This window comes from Triturus cristatus, chromosome 12 (assembly GCF_964204655.1).
Source record: "Triturus cristatus chromosome 12, aTriCri1.1, whole genome shotgun sequence".
In the NCBI taxonomy this organism is placed as follows: Eukaryota; Metazoa; Chordata; class Amphibia; order Caudata; family Salamandridae; genus Triturus; species Triturus cristatus.
This window is the reverse complement of record NC_140595.1, coordinates 770,205,102-770,226,479: the sequence shown is the minus strand read 5'-3', so window position 1 is coordinate 770,226,479 and position 21,378 is coordinate 770,205,102. Positions and strand designations below refer to the sequence as shown.

The following is a 21,378-nucleotide window of genomic DNA, read 5'->3' as shown; positions in this document are numbered from 1 at the left end:
CGGGTAAGTCGAAGCGCTCAAAGAAGTCCAAGAGGTGACACCGCTCTTCGGACTCCCCTCGCCGGTCGCGCGACTCGGTCGAGGGTCAGGGTGGTCTCACCCCCGCGGCTCCGTCGGAGCTGCTGGAGCCGCGTCCGTCTCCAAACCCGCCGGTCCCAGGGAATGACGCGACTCCGGCGGAGATCAGCGCCTTCCTCTCGGCCATGAGGGGCCTGGCTCCGCCGTCGACGCCTGCCGGCGCGCCTTCGGGCCCCGCGGGCTCGACTGGGCGACCTCGCGAGCCGGCGGCTCCGGCCCCGGCGCCGTCGACGACTTTGGTCCCGACGCCGCAGGTTCCCAAAGGATCCAGACCTGGATCTCTGCCGGCGCCGGTCGACCTCACAACGCCTCGACCGCCGGCGCCGACACCGGTTCCACCCCTGGCGCCATCCCCGGACGACGCCGTTCCCTGGTTTAGCCCCGGTCCGGGCCCGGCACCGCTCAACGCCGCATCCGACGCCGATGCATGAGCATTTCATCAACCGCCCGGCTCCGGTTATTCCTCCTGTTAATCAGGAATCGGAGGACGGGGGCGACTGGGAGGGGTCTGAAGACCCTATGGCCAGACAGGCCGAATTTCAGAGGACTGGGCAGACGAAGTGGGGGATGCCAGTGGTCTGGACACCTCCCCGGATGCTGGTTTCATCTGTCCTCCGACTGTGGCCTCGGAGGAAGGTGCAGCTTTTTCAGTGGTGCTGCGCAAGGCGGCCGATGCCCTTGGGCTGGAGTTGCCTGCTGTGGCCGTGAGGACTAACGTCCTCACAGAAGTGCTTCAACCATCAGCAAGCTTCACAGAGCCTCTGCTGCAGTTCAATGAGGCACTCATAGACGTTCTGCAGGGCACCTGGTCCAAGCCCTCAACAGTACCGCCTGTGGATCGGAACGTGGCCCGGCGCCACCGCCCTGCTCCGGGCGACCCCAGTTTTCTGTCCCAACACCCCACTCCCGAGAGTCTGGTTATCCAGGCCTCGACTACCCAATCTTCCTTCCAGTCCACTCCTCCGGATCGGGAATCCAAGAGGCTGGAACAGTTTGGAAAGAAGCTGTTCTCTTCCCTGAGTTTGGGTCTGCAGTCCTTAAATACCGCTTGCCTCTTGGACCGTTATTCCCACTCTCTGTGGGATACGGTGGAGGACGTGCTGCCCATGTGTCCGGAGGAGGCCCGGTCACGGCTCACCCAGGCGCTTGCTGATGGGCGAGATGCAGCACGGCATGCCATACTGTGTGGACTAGACACCACGGACTCGCTGGGGCGGGCAATTTCGACCACGGTGGCGCTTCATCGCCACGCCTGGCTACAGTCCACGTCTTTCTTGGGGGATGTCCAGAGTACCCTCATGGATATGCCCTTTGATGGCACTCGCCTTTTTGGCAAGAAGGCGGATAGTGCGCTGGCTCGTTTCAAGGACTCCCGGGCTACGGCCAAGTCCTTGGGTCTCTCGGCCCGCGGCCGCAAACTTCCGCCGTTCGTCCCTTTCGTGGCCAAGGAAGGGGCGCCTCCTCACGTCCGCCTAGCCACCGGCCGCAGAACCAACCTGCACGCGGTCGCGGATGTGGATTCCGCCGAGGCGGTACTGGAGGACAACGTGCCGGTCAGTCCACATCCACCCAAAGCCCTCAAAGCCCTCCTAGTCCAAGCTTTCAGGCCCATTCCACGCCAGTGGGCGGCAGAGTTCGCCATCACCTGCTTCACTGGCATTCCATCACGTCGGACAGGTGGGTGCTGCAAATCGTCCCTCTTGGCCAAAGAGGCCATCGAGCGCGTTCCTGGTCCAGAAGTAGGTCGTGGTTGCTATTCCCACTACTTTCTTGTTCCCAAGGAGGGCAAAGGGGGCCTACGCCCTATCTTGAACCTCAGGAGCGTCAACGCCTTCCTCTGGAAAGAGCGGTTCAGATGCTCACCTTAGCTCAGGTTCTGGCTGCCCTAGACCCTGGAGACTGGATGGTAGCGTTGGACTTGCAGGACGCTTATTTTCACATCCCCGTCCTGCCGGCCCACCGGCGTTATCTGCGGTTCACGGTGGGTTAGGAGCATTTTTAGTTCACCGTGCTTCCCTGCGGCCTCACCAGTGCCCCTCGGGTGTTCACGAAAGTTATGGCGGTGGTCGCAGCTCTTCTGCGCAGATCGGGGGTTCCAGTCTTCCCCATCTCGACGACTGGCTGTTGAAGGCGGGCTCACCCCAGGCAGTCGTCTCCCACCTCCAGACTACGGCCGACCTCCTGCATTTGCTGGGGTTCTCCATCAATGTGCCGAAGTCAAACCTGAGACCCTCCCAGAAGCTCCTCTTCATCGGAGTGGTTCTAGATTCGGCACAGATCCGGGCCTATCCTCCGGAGCAGAGGGTCCGGGATATTCAGGCTCTGATTCCCATCTTTCGGCCTCTATCCTGGGTTTCGGTCAGGTTGGTGCTGCGGCCTCTGGGGCTGATGGCCTCCTGCATCCTGTTGGTGCATTACGCCAGGTGGCGAATGCGGGCTCTGCAGTGGGACCTGAAGTTTCAGTGGGCCCAGCATCGTGGCAACCTGTCCGACCATGTCTTGATCTCGGAGGGCACTGCGAAGCAGTTGCAGTGGTGGCTCATGAACCGCGATTGGGTCAGCGGCAGATCCCTCTCCCTACCCCAACCGGAGCACGTAGTAGTGACGGATGCGTCTCTCCTGGGATGGGGGGGGGCCACATGGGGGAGGCGGAGATCAGAGGACTCTGGTCTCCGGCAGAGACTCGGCTCCTTATCAACCTTTTGGAGCTGAGAGCGATCCGACTTGCACTGATGGCATTCCTTCCCGTTGTCCGGGGAAGTGTGGTGCAGGTGTTCACGGACAACACCACCGCCATGTGGTATTGCAACAAAGAGGGCGGGGTGGGGTCGTGGACCCTTTGTCAGGAGACTCTGCGCTTCTAGACATGGCTGGAACACCAGAGCATCACCCTGGTGGTTCAACATCTGGCGGGCTCTCTGAACGCCAGAGCAGACGAACTCAGCCACCGGTGCATGATGGATCACGAATGGCGTCTAAACTCGGACGTGGCGCAAGGCCTCTTTCGGCAGTGGGGAGAGCCTTGGTTAGATCTATTCGCCACCGAAGAGAACGTGCAATGTCCGCAGTTCTGCGCGTTGGAGTTTCCAAGGCGGCACTCGCTCGGGGACACCTTTCGTCACGAGTGGAGTTGCGGTCTGTTGTAAGCCTTTCCGCCTATACCACTTCTGCCCAGAGTGCTGAAGAAGATCAGGCGCGACCAGGCCCAAGTCATCTTAGTGGCTCTGGATTGGGCACGAAGGAACTGGTATCCCGAGCTACTCAGTATGTCAATCGATCCTCCGACACGACTGCCTCTTCGGAAGGACCTTCTGTCGCAGCAGCAGGGGACAGTTCTCCACCCGAACCTGTCCAGTCTCCATCTCCATGCGTGGAGATTGAGCGGCGACAGTTGATGCCATTTGACTTGCCTCCTGAAGTCTGTGACGTTATTCTGGCAGCCAGGCATCCTTCCACTAAAACGGTATACGCCTGCAGGTGGAGCAAATTTGTGGCATGGTGCACAGCAAAGGCTGTGGATCCCCGTTCCGCCCCTCTTTCTGAGGTTCTCCTCTTTCTTCTCTCTCTAGCCCAGCAGGGCTCTGCTCTGGGCACCTTGAAAGGTTATCTATCAGCTATCTCTGCTTTCTTACGACTTCCTGATCAGCCTTCTCTTTTCAAATCACCTGTTGTTTCTCGTTTCCTTAAGGGCATTACTGACATGTTTCCTCCTGTCCCCTTCGTAATGCATCAGTGGGATTTGAATTTAGTCTTGACCTTTCTGATGTGCGCTCCCTTTGAGCCTCTTCACAATTGTCCTATTCGTCTTCTGACTCTTAAGACTGCTTTCCTGGTAGCTATCACCTCGGCTAGACAGGTGAGTGAGCCCCAGGCATTATCGTCTGAGCCCCCTTTTCTTTCTGTTCATCTGGACAAGGTTGTCCTCCGGACTCGTCCTTCCTTTCTTCCAAAAGTGTTAACTCCCTTTCACATCGGGCAATCTGTCACCTTGCCCACCTTCTTTCCGCCTCCGCATCCTTCGAAAGAGGAAGAGAGGCTCCACCGCCTGGACCCAAAACCGGCGCTGTCCTTTTATTTGGACCGCACCAAACAGTTCCGGGTGGACAACCAGCTTTTTGTTGGATACGTGGGTGCTAAGAAGGGAAGGGCAGTACACAAGCGGACCATCTCACGGTGGGTCGTATTGTGTATAAAGGCTTGTTACTCATTCGCTAAAAAGGACCCTCCTGTAGGGCTGAGAGCCCATTCCACCCGGGCCACAGCGGCTACTACTGCCCTGGGACGGGGAGTCCCTTTGCAGGACATCTGTCAGGCAGCAACGTGGGCCTCGCTGCACACGTTTGCCAAGCATTATTGCCTGGACAGCCAAGTCCGGAGAGATGGCTTCTTTTTCCGTTCTGTTCTTCAGGACTTTCTGGTGTGATCTTGGTTCGCAGACCCACCACCTGGGTTGGTATTGCTGGGGTAGCTATTCTAAGGTGAGGAATCTAATTAACGTTACTTACCTTCGGTAACTATCTATCTGTAAGAAACATTAGTTAGTTAGATTCCTCACCGACTCACCCATCCTCCCCGTTCTGCGAACCGACATCTAGGGTTAAGGCTATCCTTTCTAGGGCCCTAGATTTTTTGGCACCAGTGTCGGTCTCTTGCATGGCTCTGCGTTCCTGGCGCGGAAAGCTATGTACAAGAACTGACGTCAGCGCGCGAGGGCGGCATCTAAGTACTCCGACGACGTCATTCCGGCGCACGATGCCAACAACGGACGCAGAGCCGCAGATGACGCCTAGCGACGCGCAAGGGGTATTGCTGACGAAAAATCTCTTCCAGATCCAGCCTGACGCCTGGGGATATTATAAGGTGAGGAATCTAACTAACTAAGGTTTCTTACAGATACATCGTTACCGAAGGTAAGTAACTTGTTCGTTGAGATGTTGCTCATATACATTAACAGAAATCGGCTTTTGGTTGCATCCAGTTAATGATGCTGCATGAGAGAGATTCTGAGGAAAGTTTAGTGGATGTCCCAGAAGTATGATGCACAGCAAACAATCTATATATTCTCTACTTAAAATATCACCTAATGTTCTGAGAATGGTCATGGAAATGTTTTTAGTAAGGGATTTAGTTGGCAGCCATTTTGTAAAAGCCTGGTGATATTTTCATGTGGTGTAATCCCTTTCCCTTGGTTTTGATCTTATTTTCTTTTTTCACATTGCAGGATGATGATCAAACATTCTGTTCTTTTAGGTTTACTTTTGCAGCGGTTTTCTTTTATACTGTCGTCTTATTTTTTCCATTTGTCTTTGGATGAATTTCTGCATGGTTGTCAATCTTTTTCTTCCTTAAACACTGTTTCTGCATCGTAAAATCTTCATGATAGTCATAAATGCTGCTTCCTTTGTGGACCCTGGAGATAGATATAGATAAATCATCATATCGGGTAGCTTTTTTATTACCTGAATGTTTTGCATTTAGAATTGAAAAAAATACTAATTTTAAGTCTACACTGCAGAATCTTTGTTGCAAAAGAGATTAAAAATGTATGCCAGAAATGATAAAATACACTCTAGGAGGCCTACACTGAAATCTGTGAAAAAGACATCCTGTTTCTTTAAGATTCCAGGAGCTTTCTCTACCTAGTATGCATTGTACAGACAGTTGCCTCCCACAGCTAGTTCTTTATTCTATCTCCCGTAACTAGGATGTCAGTACACATGTGAGGTTTCACACCTCTGTTTTGGGAACAAAATTCAGTCATCTTTGTGATTTTTCACTTTCCCTGGATGTCTTTTATGTCCATCTACAGAGTGACGTGGAAGGAAATATTTGTCAGTCAGAATGCCTTCTCTTTGTTTATCGCTTTATGAAGAAGTCAGTCTCAGACGCATACAAGGTTTGTGTGGCAGCATCATACTCTGTGAAAGAATGCAATATTTGCCAGAAAATGCCAAAGAGGGACAATAACAGACCAGGTGGACATACGGCTCAAAGGAATGTACCAGGGAATGAGCGCAGAAGAGGAGAAAAGTATGAAGATCCTCTTATCATGCACCCTCTGGAAACAATCCGGTTCCTGACCAGAACTCCTTAAGGGGGAGATCTAGGAACAGAAGACAAGGTGAAAAACACCATAATTGTCATCACTTTCCACATTGTTCAAGGTCGCTAACAAGACTTATGAGATTGAAAGTTACAGTGCCTACTTTCTCTCCATTTAAGATGGGTTCAACATTATCTGCTCGCCACCACCATAGAGACCAGGGACATTGATCTTTCAAAGATGTGACGCCGTTGACAATGAAGACAATTTAATAATGTCAACAAACTTACCATTACCACTGACGTCAAAGAAGACCCAAGATCAACAGTGATAGGCCTTTATTGGAGACTACCTCTAAAAGGAAACATCGCTCGCTCTCCAAGAAATTATGTTGAACAAGATCACCTTCTCCATTGACGTTGAGAGGAACAAAAATAAATATATCACCATTAGTTTCAATGACGATGTCTGGTACTCTATCGCTTCATGCTTTTTCAATTGTCTTGTCAAAGTCTCTTTATTCAAGAGAACTGAGTCAGCTGGTCAGACTCTCATTCCAAGGTTCTCTACATCTTCTCTCCAAAACGCAAGAAAAAGAAAATAACAGAGAGTATATCTAGACCGCCTTAGGCTTTAACAACACCTGTTACTCTGGATCTTCATCCCCTTCCTTAAAGTCCCTTGAGACCTGTTATTATTTCATTTGAAGATCCCATTCAAGAGCACCTGCAACCTTTGAGAAATATTACTTATCTTAGTTTCATTCATTTTAATTGTAACTTTTCAGGCTATATGAAGAACAAGGTGGAATGCTGCCATAACAGAAACAGTGTCTCAATCCCCATCTCCCATCCATCCCTTCCCTGGATACCACCATAGTTCAGGGAATACACTAATTGCCAGTAGTAGAATATCAGTCATGTTTTGCCTTCAGTACCGGTTCTGCTATAGGAAAGCAGGCCCAAAGCCCGTAGGCGACTCAGGCATGTCAAGCTATGTGGTCCCGGTTGAGTTACTCTAGAATAGGGTTCCACATTCTGGGGAATTTGTCTGACATGTTCTAGAGTTCATGTGCTATCTTTTAGTATGCCAAGAGCAGCCAGTCTTTCTGTAGCCACATCCTGGTATTTAGAATGATGTCTTTTCCCATAGGCGTATTATAGTTTACTTGGTTGCTAGGAGAAGGTGAAAGATTCTATTCCCCTTGCAGGAGTGAAGGGGGTATGTGCACTCCTGGGGCAGATCCAGGAGGATCGATGCAGGGCCCGCTGTAAGGGTCATCCCTTCTATGTCTGCTGTGGTAGCCAAAGTCCTCCCGAACTTGATCCAGGCGTGGGCATGCCCACATGATATGAAAGATGGTCCCTGCCCCGCCACATCTACTGAGATTTGCTGCGATTCATTATATAGAGTCACACTGGTATATTGTGCCATTTTATAGTACTTTTCAGTCCTGAGCGTGTTTGGCAAAATTGGTTGTGCGTATGTGGATGGCATCCCATTGCTTTTCATTAAATGCCACCCCAGGCCCTTCTCCCAGCCATTCCTTTAGGGAGGGGTTATTTGAGTGAAATTAAGGAGCAGAGTGAAGTATATTTGTGATATTGTATCGTGAGGGTCTGTAGAAACTTCTCAACATATGTGAGGTATCTCGTTGCAGCGGCACGCACAAGGGGGCCAAACACCCAGTGTCTAATCTGTGGAACCTCTTGCCTTCCGGGATATGGATTGTCTGTTTGATGGTCTTGAACTGGTGGATGGAGCACCTATGGAATAAGTCTTTAAGACAACAGCAGTCAGCAGTCCATGTATGAAATTTAGATCTCTCCAAGCATGGGTAAAAGTTCTGGTTCCTGTGTATTGGGGTCAGGGGCAATCGGTAGGTGTTTATTCCCCTTGTAGTGGGTGAGGTAGTCCTATGCCTCAAGAGTGGCTCTCGTGATTGGGGAGGTGTAGAGGTTGCGGCACCTCTCGCTCTTAGGGAGCCAAAGGATCTCCGCCAATGACCTGGCTGTCATGTTCTGGTCTATAAAGCACCAGGGCTTATTTATTTCATTCTGTAGCCACTCCACCACCACTTAGGCCTCCTGGTAGTAGAAATGGATATTGGGAATCACCAACCATGCCCCCCCCCCCCGTTTCGGGTGACACGTGCTGATCGTGTAGTGGAGTTGGCGCCTTTTCCCCAACCAGATAAAAGATTTGCATATTTCTGTTAGTTGGGATATCTCTGTCTTCTGTAGGGGGGCTGGGAAGACCTGAAACATGTACAGTATCTTAGGAAGGCCGTTATTTCATGGAGGCTATTCTTCCCACCCAGGAGAGGGCATTGAAGCATCAAGATGCGGTGAATGCCTTAAGTGATGGAGCTATGTGTTTTAAATTGCTTCTCACGCAGGTGTGAAGATCCGGGCTCAGACTCACTCCCAACTATGGAAGGGAGTCGAGTGTCCAGTGAAACAGGGTCTCCAATTGAAGTTTCTGAAGGAGCACCCGAGAAACCACTAGGCCCACTGATTTCCTTAAGGTTAAGCTTAAGGCCCACCAGTGTCTACATTCTTCCAGAAGTAGTGAGAGATTTTGCAAAGATTGGGCTGGGTCCATCAGAGATAGCAGGATATTGTCCACAAAGGCTGCTACTTTAAAGTTTTCCTGGTGGAAGGGCACTCTCCTGACTCTCTCATGCTCTTGAATCCTCTGGATGAGCAACTCTAGGTATAGGTCGAAGAGCACAGGGAGGAGCGGGCATCCGTGCTGGGTGCCCTTTTGTATCCAGATCTTCTGCGATTTTATGCCATTTATACTAACTCTGGCCGAGGGAGAGTTGTAAAGCTCTTCGATTCATTCCCGGAAGTGGGCAATGAATGCCTGCTTTCTAGCCCTTAGAATAAACCAGTCTACCCAGTCACATGCTTTTTCAGCATCAAGAGGAAGCAAAATCACTTCTGTGGCTCTTTTGATCTAAATCTATAATATATAGGGGCTCTTTGGTACTGTTGCTGGTGATTCTAGGTTAGACAAAACCTGTTTGTTCCGCGGGTATCAAGCTGGGGAGTCCTATGTCTTGGCGAGTCACCAGTATTTTAGCCACTCATTTTTTATCTATATTCAGGAGGGAGATAGGATGGCAGGATTGACACTGGGTCGAATCTTTATCCGGTTTGGTTGTTAGTGCAATCGTGGCATCTGCCATCATTGGGTGTAAGCCTGCAGGTCTGGGACATGCATTTATAGCCCAGAACCATTAGGGGCACTGCCAAGAGTTTATAAAACGTGGCTGTTAAGCCGTCGGGCCCCCGGGCATTGCCCAGCTTCAACTGTTTTTTTAGCTGCCAAGACTTCTGACATCAAGATGGGATTGTATAATACCTCCCTATCAGAGCTTGAAAGGCAGGGTAGGGAAAGAGACTGCATATAAATATGTTGGGCTTCTGCATCAGCAGTAGCGGCTTTATATAGCGTGCTACATTATTCATGAAACACGTCGGCCTTCTCGGTCCACAAGGTGCAGGAGGCATTCTGAACCTCTTGAATATACCCCTTCATGCTTTGAGCCAGTAACTTGGTAGACAGAAGGGAGCCTGCTTTATTACCTCCCTTTTAGTGCCTGGTGCCCGATGGGCCAAAATGTAGTTAGGCCTCTTGTGTTCCAAGGAGCAGGTTTGGCCACAAAGTGTGGTGAGCTTCCTTCATATTTTCTTAGGAGGTTTGGATTTGTGGAGTGGCACCGCTTGAAGTAGGTCATCCCTGAGTCAAAGGAGTGCAACCACAATCATACACTTAATTCAGCTGCCTTCTTTGATGAATACCCCTCTTACCACTGTTTTTGGGGCATCCCACACAATTCAGGTGCTCACCTTCCCAGTATGGTGGAATTGTAGGCATTCCAGTATGGAGGTCGTTATATCTTGCCTTACTACTGGTTCCCTCAAGAGGGAGTCATTCAGTCTCCAGATACCCCACAAACATGCCAGATTGGTGCTTGGCCATGTCATTGATATCTGGACAGAGCAGTAGTCTGATATTGTCATCGGTTCCTGGGAGATGTCATCCACTTGGGTTAGCAGACTTTAATCTACCTACAGGTAGTCAATCTCAGTGTTGATTTTGTGGGCTGCAGAAAAGTGAGAGTAGTCCATCGTTAACGGGTGGCTGTATTGCCAGGCATCAATGAGAACTAGTTAATTGAGGATGTTTCTACCCGCCATTGATAGGTTTGGTGTATCTCCTACCCTCTGTTGCAACTTGTCAAGGTTAGGGTGCATGACACTATCAAGACCTCCTCTACTAATTAAAAGAGAATGGTCTGTGGCCACAGCAAACTTTGTCCCTAAGGGAATTAGGAATGCCTACCGGCCAGTATTCGGACAACACATGTTGCCTATCACTTTGGGGGTGCACTCCCAGTCTCCCATTAGCAGTTGCTATCTCTTCAAGTCATCAGTCAGGACCCTTCCCTCATGGGCTTTCATGTGGTACCTGAACAATATAGCGACCCCTGCTGTCTCGGTTGGGGCCAATGCATGATATTAATGTGCGAAGGCCCGTGAGCGCAGCTGGTGTTGGTCTCCCTTAAGTAAGTGTGTCTCTTGGCCAAACAAAATCCACCCCAGATCTCCTCAGCTTACACAAAACACTGAGCTTCTTTGTGGGATTGTGAAGGCCCTGAATGTTGTACGTTAGAATGTTGGATGAAGAGATTTGGGTAGCTAAGCTGGGCACCGGTAGTTGCGATATGGGTGGATAGTTCTGCGCATTCGGGTGGTGAGCCTCTAGAAATCCCAACAAACCAAAAAATAGTAATATTCAAGCACAAAAACACATGACAAACATGAATAAAGAAAGGAGATCTGGTGTAGGAGTTTGTGTCATAGTAGTTCTTGACCCCAAGTCTTCTGGAATTGGTGCAATCATAGACTCTGTGGTTATCGGCATTGTTTAAATGCCTGGGCGGGTCTCCCCAGTTTCTCCCATTCCCCCCTCTCAAGGGTCATAGGAGATGGAACATAGAGTTATCTAGGGTTTAGGCAAGGGGTAGTAGTGTGCAGGGCTGCCCAGAGGCTTGCTGCTATACATCAGGTATGTTCATGGCTGTTGGTTGTTTCAGACCTACTCCCATGGTCCGTTGTAGATAGGATGAGAGTCTCTCTTTACTAGCCTCTATCTCCTCAGTGTCTGGCATCGGGGACCAGCAGGCTTACTTATTTTATTTACTTTATTTATTTTATTTATAGAGTTTTATATAGCGCTGACTTGACCCTTGGGTATCAGAGCGCTTCACAGTTACATGTGGAACATTTGTAATACAGTGCGGATAACAGCATTAATATATATAATCTTCCTGTACATGATTTTTATCAATTTCTTTTACAAAGTGTAATAGTATTTCTGTACACATGGTTCTGATGTGCTTTCCGAGAGTTCTCCATCAGACACTTGCCCGGTCGACGTTTGGGTGTTAGTTACGATGCTAAGGTGAACAGTCTAGCCTATGGAAGGAACTTGCTCATTAGGAAGATCTTCGCTTCCTTCTTGAATGTTGCTATGTTTGGAATTTTTCTAATGTTTGGGGGGAGTGAGTTCCAGATTCTGGGGGCTGCTCCGGAGAAAGCTCTGTCCACTTTCTTCCCAGTAGACATGTCCCCACTGCCCCTCCCCTCCCCCCGGGCTTGAAGAGTCATAGGGGAAGGTCCACCCTAAGAGTTTCTGGGCAGCCCCCAAGGAGGTAACAGACCTAGCCTTATCCTCCCACCAGAAGAGGAGCTTGAAGGGATGTGTCCATCGGTACCGGATCCCCGCTGATGTCTAGAAGTCTGTGATGGGTTGAAAAGATCTGCATTTGGCCAGTGTGATCGATGACAGGTCTTGGAAAAGTTGCAGTGTTGCACCATTGAAGAACTGGTCAGCTTTGTGGGTCTTGGACATGAGGGTTTCTTTGTTCTTCAAGAAGTGGACCCTCGGAAGGACATTTAGAGGAGGGGCCCCAGTTGAGCATCCGTGAGATACTCTGTGTTCTGTCCAAGCAGGTTGGAGGGTGTACTGGTTCCTTCTATACAACCCTAAAGAGGTCCTGAACATAGGTGGACAGGTCTGCAGGTTAAATCTCCAAGGGGATTCCGAAGATGCGGATGTTGTTCCAGCGTGACCTATTCCCCAGGTCCTCCCTTTCATCCTGGAGTTGTTGGTGGTGTTGTTATAGAAGAAGCATCCATTGCTGGAGTTTTTGGCTGACATGTTCGGAAACATCTTTGCACATCTCCTGTAGGGGAGGGGTTTCCTGTAGGGTGGCTTGCGGTGGCCTGTTGCAGCAAGGAGTTGATGGAACTATCTTTTCTCCCCATGCCGTTTTTTTTTTAATTCGTTTTATATAGCAAGAACTAGACCCGAAGATATCAGGTATCATCAAAGCGCTTTACATGAGCACAAGTTTTGTTAGACAAGGACACATTAATTTTGTTAGGCATAGGGAGATTAAGTGATTTGCACAGAATCACAGGATGTTGCGCGTTGTTGCCCTGTTCTTCAGATTCAAGGTCGACCGCTCTAGCTGTAACGCTACATTCTCTCCCCTGCCTTGTGTCATAATGAAGCCTAATGGCGCTAGCTTGTACCTCAGGGATTGGCAGTATATGCGTGCTGTCTGGTGCGCTTGGGAGGTTCACAGGGATTGTGTTGGCGTGGTTCGTAGGTGGACTATAAAGTAGGCTCTCGCTGTCATTCGAGCCTCCTCCCCAATGAGCGCTGATATCTGATAGCCCCAAGGGCGTACCCTGGTGAAACTCAAATTTTTACTATCCAGGTTAAGGTCAGTGTACTCGGTTGGTATACCAGTCATAGCAGGTGACTTCAACTTGAAAATTGGTCAGAGGAATGTAGATGATGTACTATCTGATATGCTTGAAATGTACAATTTTCTAAAAGTAGCATTTCCATTAGTCAAAAAAAGGGTCTCCTCAGGGGAGACGTCCCCTCAGTGCACAGCGATCTCTCCAGATTAGTGGAGTGATTCCATTCAAAATACTTTCAGACGTGTTTATTCCATCAATCAAATTTATTTAGTATGATGGAAGTTCTTGACCTCCAACTCCTCACCTTGGAAGTAGAAATCAATGTGCTGACTGAAGCCCTACAACTGGGTCATACTGCTTCTGAGCCAGTCCCCCCTGACAGATACCCAACTAGGGGCTTGGGCCAAGCACTGCCCTCCAGTTAACAGACAAATCTCCAGGCACCATTGCCCTGCTCCAGATGACCAGTCTTTTTGTTGTAGCACCCTTCCCTGAGAGCCTTGTTTCGCATTCCTCCACAAGTTGGACCATATCAAACAATTTTACTACCATTCCCATTGACAGGGAATCAAAATGAGTAGACACATATGGGAAGCACCACTTCTCAGCAGCCATTTTGGCCCTGAGATCGATCAACACCTCCTCTTTGTTGGGCCATTACAGTAATATCCTTTGGGGCTCAGTGGCACAAGCCTTCCCTGGTGTGCCCAAAGACCTTCACCCAGTCCTTTCACAGGCGATTCAAGATGGTTGTGATGTGGCTAAGTTCACAATTCAATGTGGCTTGTACACCACCGACTCCATTGTACGAGCTATAGGCACCAGCGTTGCCATTCATCACCATGTGTGGTTAAGGTCGGCTGGCTGCTCAGTTGACGTCTAGTTCTCACTGTTGGACATGCCGTTCGTGGGACTCGCCTATTTGAAGACAACCTGACTCTACCCTTGAAGGTTTCAAGGAGAGTAGGGCTACCGCTCGCTCTCTGGGCCTCTCTGCCTAGCCTCGCCAGCCACACCAATTCCACTGATCCTTTCACGGCTTTGGCTGAGGTGTCCCTTACCGTCAGCCTGCCCACCACAGCAGGGAACCCAGCAGTTTGACGGGAGAGACCGAGGTGCCCACCATCCATGCAGTCAATGTTGGCTTGCTGCTCAGTTCAGCGCCTCCACTCCACAGCCCAACCTGCCAAGACCCTTTGGTTTACTTTTACAGAGTCACAGCCACCCGGAGGGAGGCCGTATCCACAGACTCTATCTCAGTTGTCAAGCAATCACGTTTGACAGGTGGGTCCTGCAGATTATCCACAGAGGTCATGCCTTACCATTCCTTTGCTCCCCATCTGCACCTTTCACCATTCACCCAGCAATGCAATAGGTCTCCTATTTGTGAGTTTAAGCTATTGACATTGTAAATAAACTATGCACGTTTTCCAGTAACACTTTTCCAGGTATCTTTTTATTATAAATTGTGACAAAAAATAGCCATCAGTGGGCAACATGTTGTGGTCTTTCTGTGAGCCACATGTCTTCAAAAATGTGAACAGGTATTTTATGGGCAAGGCAAGAGGGAGGTGTTTACTTAAAAGTCACACTAAAATGCAGAAACCCTCCCTCGGACATATGTTCAAAAGATGTGTCCTTTACAGTTGAAGTTGCTGCTTTGTTGTGAGTAACCACTCTTATGGACTGTTTCTAAAGAGAGGGGGCCTGAAAACAGGGCAGTAAAAAAATTTATTTGAAAATAGAACTCGGTTAAAATCTCCCTGGTTGGTGGCAGGATTGTTTTAAAATCTCACCGGCATTACGGTGGGGTTGTTTTAGAATCTCACAGTGTGCCATTGTGGTTACTGCAAGCCCTCGTGGGATGACAATGACTTTATTTACAAAAACTCACTGAAATACAGGGCCGTGGTTTCATGTCACTGTGAAAGGAAAGTGTTATAATAAAAATTAGAAGGTTGTACCGATTTTAATGTCACTGTGACAGAAAGGCTTAAAATAGGCCTCCTCACAGTGTGGTGGTGTTTTTTTAAAACCTCACTGGGCATCAATGGGTTTGGTTCAAAATTTGGTTGCTCTGCCTAGGCTCAACCTAAACAAGAAGTGGGGAGACTGACCTAGTTTGGCAGTATGTAATTGACATCACTGGACGTGACATCATGGCGTGCAACATCACGGCACACAACATTACGGAGCATGACATCACACATGGCATCACAGTAATTGACATCATAGTAAGTGGTATCACAAGCCACGACTTTACAGGAATTGGCATCACAAGAAGTGACATCAGACCTAAAGCCCTCACATATAGGTTTAGCAGGTCTATCATGTGTATGTTTGAGCGCATTGCGAGGACAATAGCACAGTGAGCTACGGAAGATGATTTGTGACTTCTACACCTTGCAATCCCCCAGTTTTATGTAACACATCCTGTACATTAATTTCCAAACTTATTTAATTTATTGTACATGTAATATGCCTGTGTTGATGTAAAGCGCTCTGACACCCTGCATTGGAATGAGTAGGGCTATACAAGAAAAAATAGTGTTACTCGACGCCTCCTCTGGGGAAGTAATGCAATTTGCTTTGTGTAAATACTGAGAAAGACCAACACATCTGATATTCTTACAGTGCATGCATATCTCCTAAACAGGGACTTAACAAAGTGAAAAGCTGCCTCTCTTAAGTACGTGTGAAGTGCTAACAAGGTGTGAGCCTGTGTTTCCCCTCCGCTTCATTTGCATCAGGTGTTAGGCTCCTGACTGCTCCCAGCTAAGATACTGAACAAAAGGAGGCCTGATGACCCCTCAAATTCAGCCTTTATTATGGGTCCAACAGGATTCCTAAATAAGAAAGCCCGGCCGTCCCCGCCTGCACGTTGTTACTTGTTGCACATGGAAAGCAGACAACACGCAGGCGCTGCTGAAAGTGTGCCGTGTTTGGAAATTACACCGGGACAAGTTCAGCACATTATTCAGTGTGGCCCAAATTCTTGGTAGGGTGGACGACGTTCACACAGTGAAAAAAGTGGGTGGACGCCGTCCACCCGCGTGTACACCCGACTCGTGCCCTGCACGTGACGTAATACTGGCTTGGTGTGATTTTATTTAACTCCCTCAACTTGCTAAGTATGCGATTAGGCTTGCGGAAACAGATGACAAGACATGCTCAGTAGCACAAGCTTCAGTTATTAAAGTCCTGATTTTTACATTATTTTGCGCACCATGGTTTTTATACAGCTACAGAAAATGCATATCCCACTTTATGCACGGATATTGCCAATTGCAATTCAAATACTTGGGACGGGCGGGCTTGTACAAATGCAGAGTGCATTTGCTAATGCAGAAACTTTGATAGAATAAATACATTTTTATAATTACAAATTTCAGAGCAATGGTTGGAAACTACTGTGTGGGTACACCTGTAAAAGTTTGGAACTACCGCAAACTTGCGTGTTTCTGAGCACCCACTGACGAGTTTCAAGTGATGACACGCTCTGGAAAAGCACATACATTTACACCTCTCAACGGCTGGCTGAAGCGTGTAAGTTTCCAGAGTGGAATGGGGTGACAACATCAACAAAATCCAGGAGGGTCTTGGGAAAGAATTTCTTCCCAAAAACAAATATTTTTCCCACTGAGAAGAGAGGATTAAAAAGGTACGCATTCATACGTACATTTTGCACTGCTGAATTATACACCCACAACAAATTTTACGTGAATAAATGGTTATATGTGACGACTCCTGGAAAACGAATAAAATCACATAAAAGTTAAAAATTGATACTAAAAGTAGAGCCAATACCAAAAGGAGCAGACTTCAAAATGTTTCAACTTGTCTTTTGGTAACTTTGTCTTCTGTCAGGAAGGGTCAAGCTCCTCACCACAGAACATCCGGTGAATGATGTCATTCATACGAGGTCTCAGAACCCCATCTGACGTCATCAAATACTCTAGCGGGCCTATGGTTAGTGAGCGTCTGAAATATCGGGCTGGACAAAGAATTGTTTTCCTCTTTACGCTAGCAGGCAACCCCTTAAAAACCAGAGTTCAAATTGTTCTAGTCAACTTGTTGAGATAGATTTCATTTCAAAATATCTCAGGGGGCCAGCACCCACTGCTTCTGTGTTAAAAAGCGTTGCTTGCTGGCTTGTGTTCTGGACATTTAAGGGAAAAGCGATTAAGGCTGGGGCTGCTCCCACCCTGATGAAGTGGAAGGACTCGTCTTATCTAGGCCCGCAGGGGCATGTGCAGTCTCTGCAGCGACTAAGGCCGCACAATGATGGAATCACTTGAATCACATTTGCAATGCAATAGCTCTCCCATTAGCCAACTTTAAGCTATTGGCATTGTAAATGACAATGCGTTTTATTTATGTTTTAAAAACCTAAACATAAATAAAAGGCATTGTAATTTACAATGCCAATAGCTCAAACTCTCGTAAATGCGAGACCTATTGCAAATGGTAGGCATCAGGGACAACGGAAGGGGGGGGGGGGGATGGCACATACAACCGGTGGGGGGGGGGGGGGGAGGGTAAAGAAGGCACCAAAGCACGTCGTGCTTGCAGTAAGATAAACTGGATAAATAAAATAGTGCTCACAATCTTAATAACACTTACCGTGTAACAACGAAAGTAAAGGGGCCAGTCCACATGGCAGGTGACAGATGAATAGGAGGCGGTACTAAGGAGGGAGACTAAGAAGCCTATTTAGGAATCAGAAGCCAGCATGTAGGACGGGCAATGACACAAGCCAATGGCATATATGGGCGGAGAGTTGGCAGGGCTTCTATTCCCTACTCCACTACAGTAGATCTCCAGAGTAGCGCATGCGCCCTGGCTTAGGCTCGACCTAAAAATGTTGAACAGGCATCCTCAGAGAGCAAATCCAAACAATTGCATTTTAAGGTACTTTCTAAACTGACATTCACCTCCGATCTTACAGAGATGCGACAGGAGGAGATTCCAAGCATGTGCTGCCAAATGGGAGAAGGTAGAACCTCCGCACTTCTTGTGTTTGATTTTAGGGACACAGAACAGACCTGCATCAGAGGACCGAATTCTAACTGGGCAATAATGGCTTAGTCCAGTAGTCCCCAAACATTTTAGAACCATAACCCATTTTTTAGAAGAACAACCTTTTATGAACTACCTACCTTTAATGTACATTGTGGCGATTTTTTAATGTAACTAAAGCATCATGTGATAACGCATTGTAATTTACAGACAGCATATTTTCTATAGAAATTGCCATTAACTTTGCACTGAAATGCAGTTTTACTGATAACATTATATATCACACAAATGATAACGTGTGGAAATGGGGTTAGTGCGACTAGTTATCATTTTTGCATGCCCAAGTGTCTTGTTTTGTTTTGATCCTATTAAAATCTCTGTTTGCCGCACACTTCAGAATTACTCAAAAAAGTGCTTCATTTTTTCTTTACTGCATACGGGTATTTCAATTATTATGTATTGCATAAAACAGCATCCTAAATGGTCACATAATTCACTTTAAAAACTCCTCTCACTTTGCAGTCAGAAAAAGAAAAGTAAACACCAATATTCATGTTAAAAGAATAAAGCAGCCTGACATTTGACCTCTGTCTTTAAATCTCCAGCAAGTGTGACAAGTTAAACACAGAATTTAAAGACATCTTTATTTCTCCGATTTTCGAGACCCACCAAAAATCAATTTGCTACCCACAATGGGTTAGTCTATTTGAGAGGTACTGAAGAGCTGAACCATAACAAGCTCTATGTGCCAAAATGAGGGTTTTGAAAATGAACCTCTCCCTAATCAGGATCCAGTGGAGCTCCTTCTAATAGGTAAGATCGAAGACTGCCTCAGAATCTTTGATAATAGCGAACCTGCTGCATTCTGTACACCCTGCAGCCTCTTTAACAGGCAAGCAGGCAGACTCACCTACAAGGCATTGGCATAATCCAAGTGGGATTGATGATTGCATAAATCACTGTTCTCTACGACGGAGAAGGAAGCAAGAAAATAAATTTCTTCAGAGACCTCAGTAGAGCGAAACATGATCCAACTACTGCCGCAATCTGTGAAGCCGTAGTCAGTTGGCCTATCTTGACTCCCAGGTTGAGAGCCACTGTAGCGGAGGGGGAAGATATATGGTCCGGCCAGCAATCCATCTCCCATTAAGGTGAGTGGGAGCCAAGCAGCAAGATCTCGGCTTTATCAGTGTTGCACTAAAGGTTGCTGGCACACATCCACTCAAAAGCTGCCCCCAAACAATTCTTGAAATCTTTCTGCGCCTCCGTTGTGGCTTTCTCTATTGAAGTACTAGTGCCAAGCCTCCAACTCCAATTGTTTTCTAAGTGCTGAAGGAGGATAGTATGTGTCACAGTATAAAAAGCTGCTGATGTCTATTAATAGCAGAACAGCCTGTTTGCAAAGGTCTAGCGCAAGCCTAATCTGATAGAGACGTCTAGCCGCAGATTCCTTAACTTAGAATATCCCCAGGCGTCAGACTGGATCCGGAAAATTCTTTGCAGCAGCACCTCTGCACGCCGGGGAGGGCGCCACATGACCCCGCCCTGATGTCGTCCAAGTACGTAACATCAGCGAGGTCATATAAGTCCCTCCAGGCGCGCTGACGTTGGTTTCCTTCCTTTCCGCATGCAACGCGGATCCGGAGTAAGCAGTTCCTCTGGCCTGTTTTCAGGCCCCTTTTGACGCTTCGCGTCTGGAACAGTGTGCAATGCCTTCGGGCGTTAAAACGTGTACCTCCTGTTCACGGCAACTGTCCGCGACGGACCCACATCTTATCTGTATGTGGTGTTTGGGCGGACACCATGACCTGACGGATTGCAACAGCTGCCAACACCTCAAGCCGAAGTCCCGATGGGAGTGCCGGATGAAGCTCCTTTTGGCTCGCATGTCCCGGTCAGAGTCGTCTCGTTCTCCGGCCTCCTCATCTCCGGCAGACCCCTCTGGTTTCCAGTTGCGTCATTGGTCGCCCTCTGGGGCATGGAGACGTCGTTCGCCCCTTATGGCTAAGTCGGGGCACATGTCACCAAGGTCGTCGACCTCACTTCCGTCTGTTGTCGGGGGCACTAGTTCCCTGAGCCCTCCGGACATGCGCCCCCAGGAGTTGCCCCTCCCCTTTCTGCACTATCCGGGCGCGGGGGCGACTCAGACCCAAATGGAGGCCTATGCCGCGGCTCTGCAGGCCTCCCTTGGGTCCTCTCCTGTCCCTGGGGCATCCTCAGGGCCTCCGCTACTTACGGGGTCCCCGACGTACTCAGCAGTGGGTTCGCAACCCCGTGCCACATAAGCCCTTGCCCTCCAGGGATGAAGGAGATATGGTGTCGTCAGGGTGCGGCCCGGCTGGGTCCCCCTCTACGACGCATAGCACCCCTGCCATGCCGCATAGTCCCGTGGGGCTCCCTGTGGCACCGGGGTCGGCGCCATTCCGGCGCCGTAAACTCCCCTCCCCGGCTCCGACTCCGCTTCTTACTTCAGAGTCGGAGCCTGTTGTGGTTGAGGCTGAGTCGGTGCCATCCCCTTCTTCGGAAGCGGAGCTTGTCATGGTAGACGTGGAGTCGGCGCCAGATGGGGCCGACTCGGCTCCGGATGGAGCTGAGTCAGTGCCGGACGGGGCAGGGTCGGCCCCCACCCAAGTCGTTTGGGCACCCCATCGACGCCGGGTTGTTGACTCTTCTCCGGAAGATTCTGGAGAGAGTTTGGCGTCGCCTTCACGTCCGGCAACGCCGGATCTATCCTTGCCTGTGCCCCCCATAGAATTTGTGGACCCGGCAGGATCCCCGCTTCCTCAGGAGCCCCATCAGGGCCCCCATTCGTCAATGGGACTCCCTATCCTTTGGGCCTTGGTCGCACCCTCAGTGTCTTGGAAGACTTAGTTTACAGCCCTCACCTACAGATGAGTGCCTGTCCCCTCCTCGGAGGGCTACCGAGGCCGGTGCGGCGTTTCTTAGAGTAGTCTCCTTGGCCACTCGTGTTCTAAACATGCAGCCCCCTTCTGTCCCCTTGCCTGTGGACCCTCTGCTTGATGTCCTTCACCATAGGTCGGGAATGTGGAGCCACTTCTGCCCTTTGAAGCTTCTCTTTATGACGCCGTTTTGGGCACCTGGGCTCGGCCAGCTTCCGGTGATCTGGTGGCTCATTCTGTCTTGCACCGCCACCGTCCTGCTCAACATGATCCAGTTTGCTTATTTGCTCACCCAGACGTGCAGGGGTTTGTTTTGCAAACTGCCTTCCCTTCCTTGCCTCAGTTAATGCTTCCTCCCTCCCGGGAGTCCAGATGGCTTGAGTCGTGGGGTCGTAAAATCTTCGCCTCCACTTGTGCTGCCCTTTGTTCACTGAATACAGTGTGTGTCTTGGCTCGGGCTACCTCTGCCCTGTGGGCCTCTGCAGAGTCTCTTCTTTCGGCCACCTCTGAAGGCGCTCGTGTTGACCTCCTTCATCTTCTCCGGGATGGC

General features: G+C 49.1%; 1 protein-coding gene across 7 annotated transcripts in view; it reads left to right on the top strand.

Annotated features, from left to right (window-relative positions):
* Positions 1 to 21,378, top strand: part of CHD3 (chromodomain helicase DNA binding protein 3) — a 1,560,957-nt gene that overhangs the window by 1,387,458 nt on the left and 152,121 nt on the right. The gene's annotated exons all lie outside the window — the stretch shown is intronic.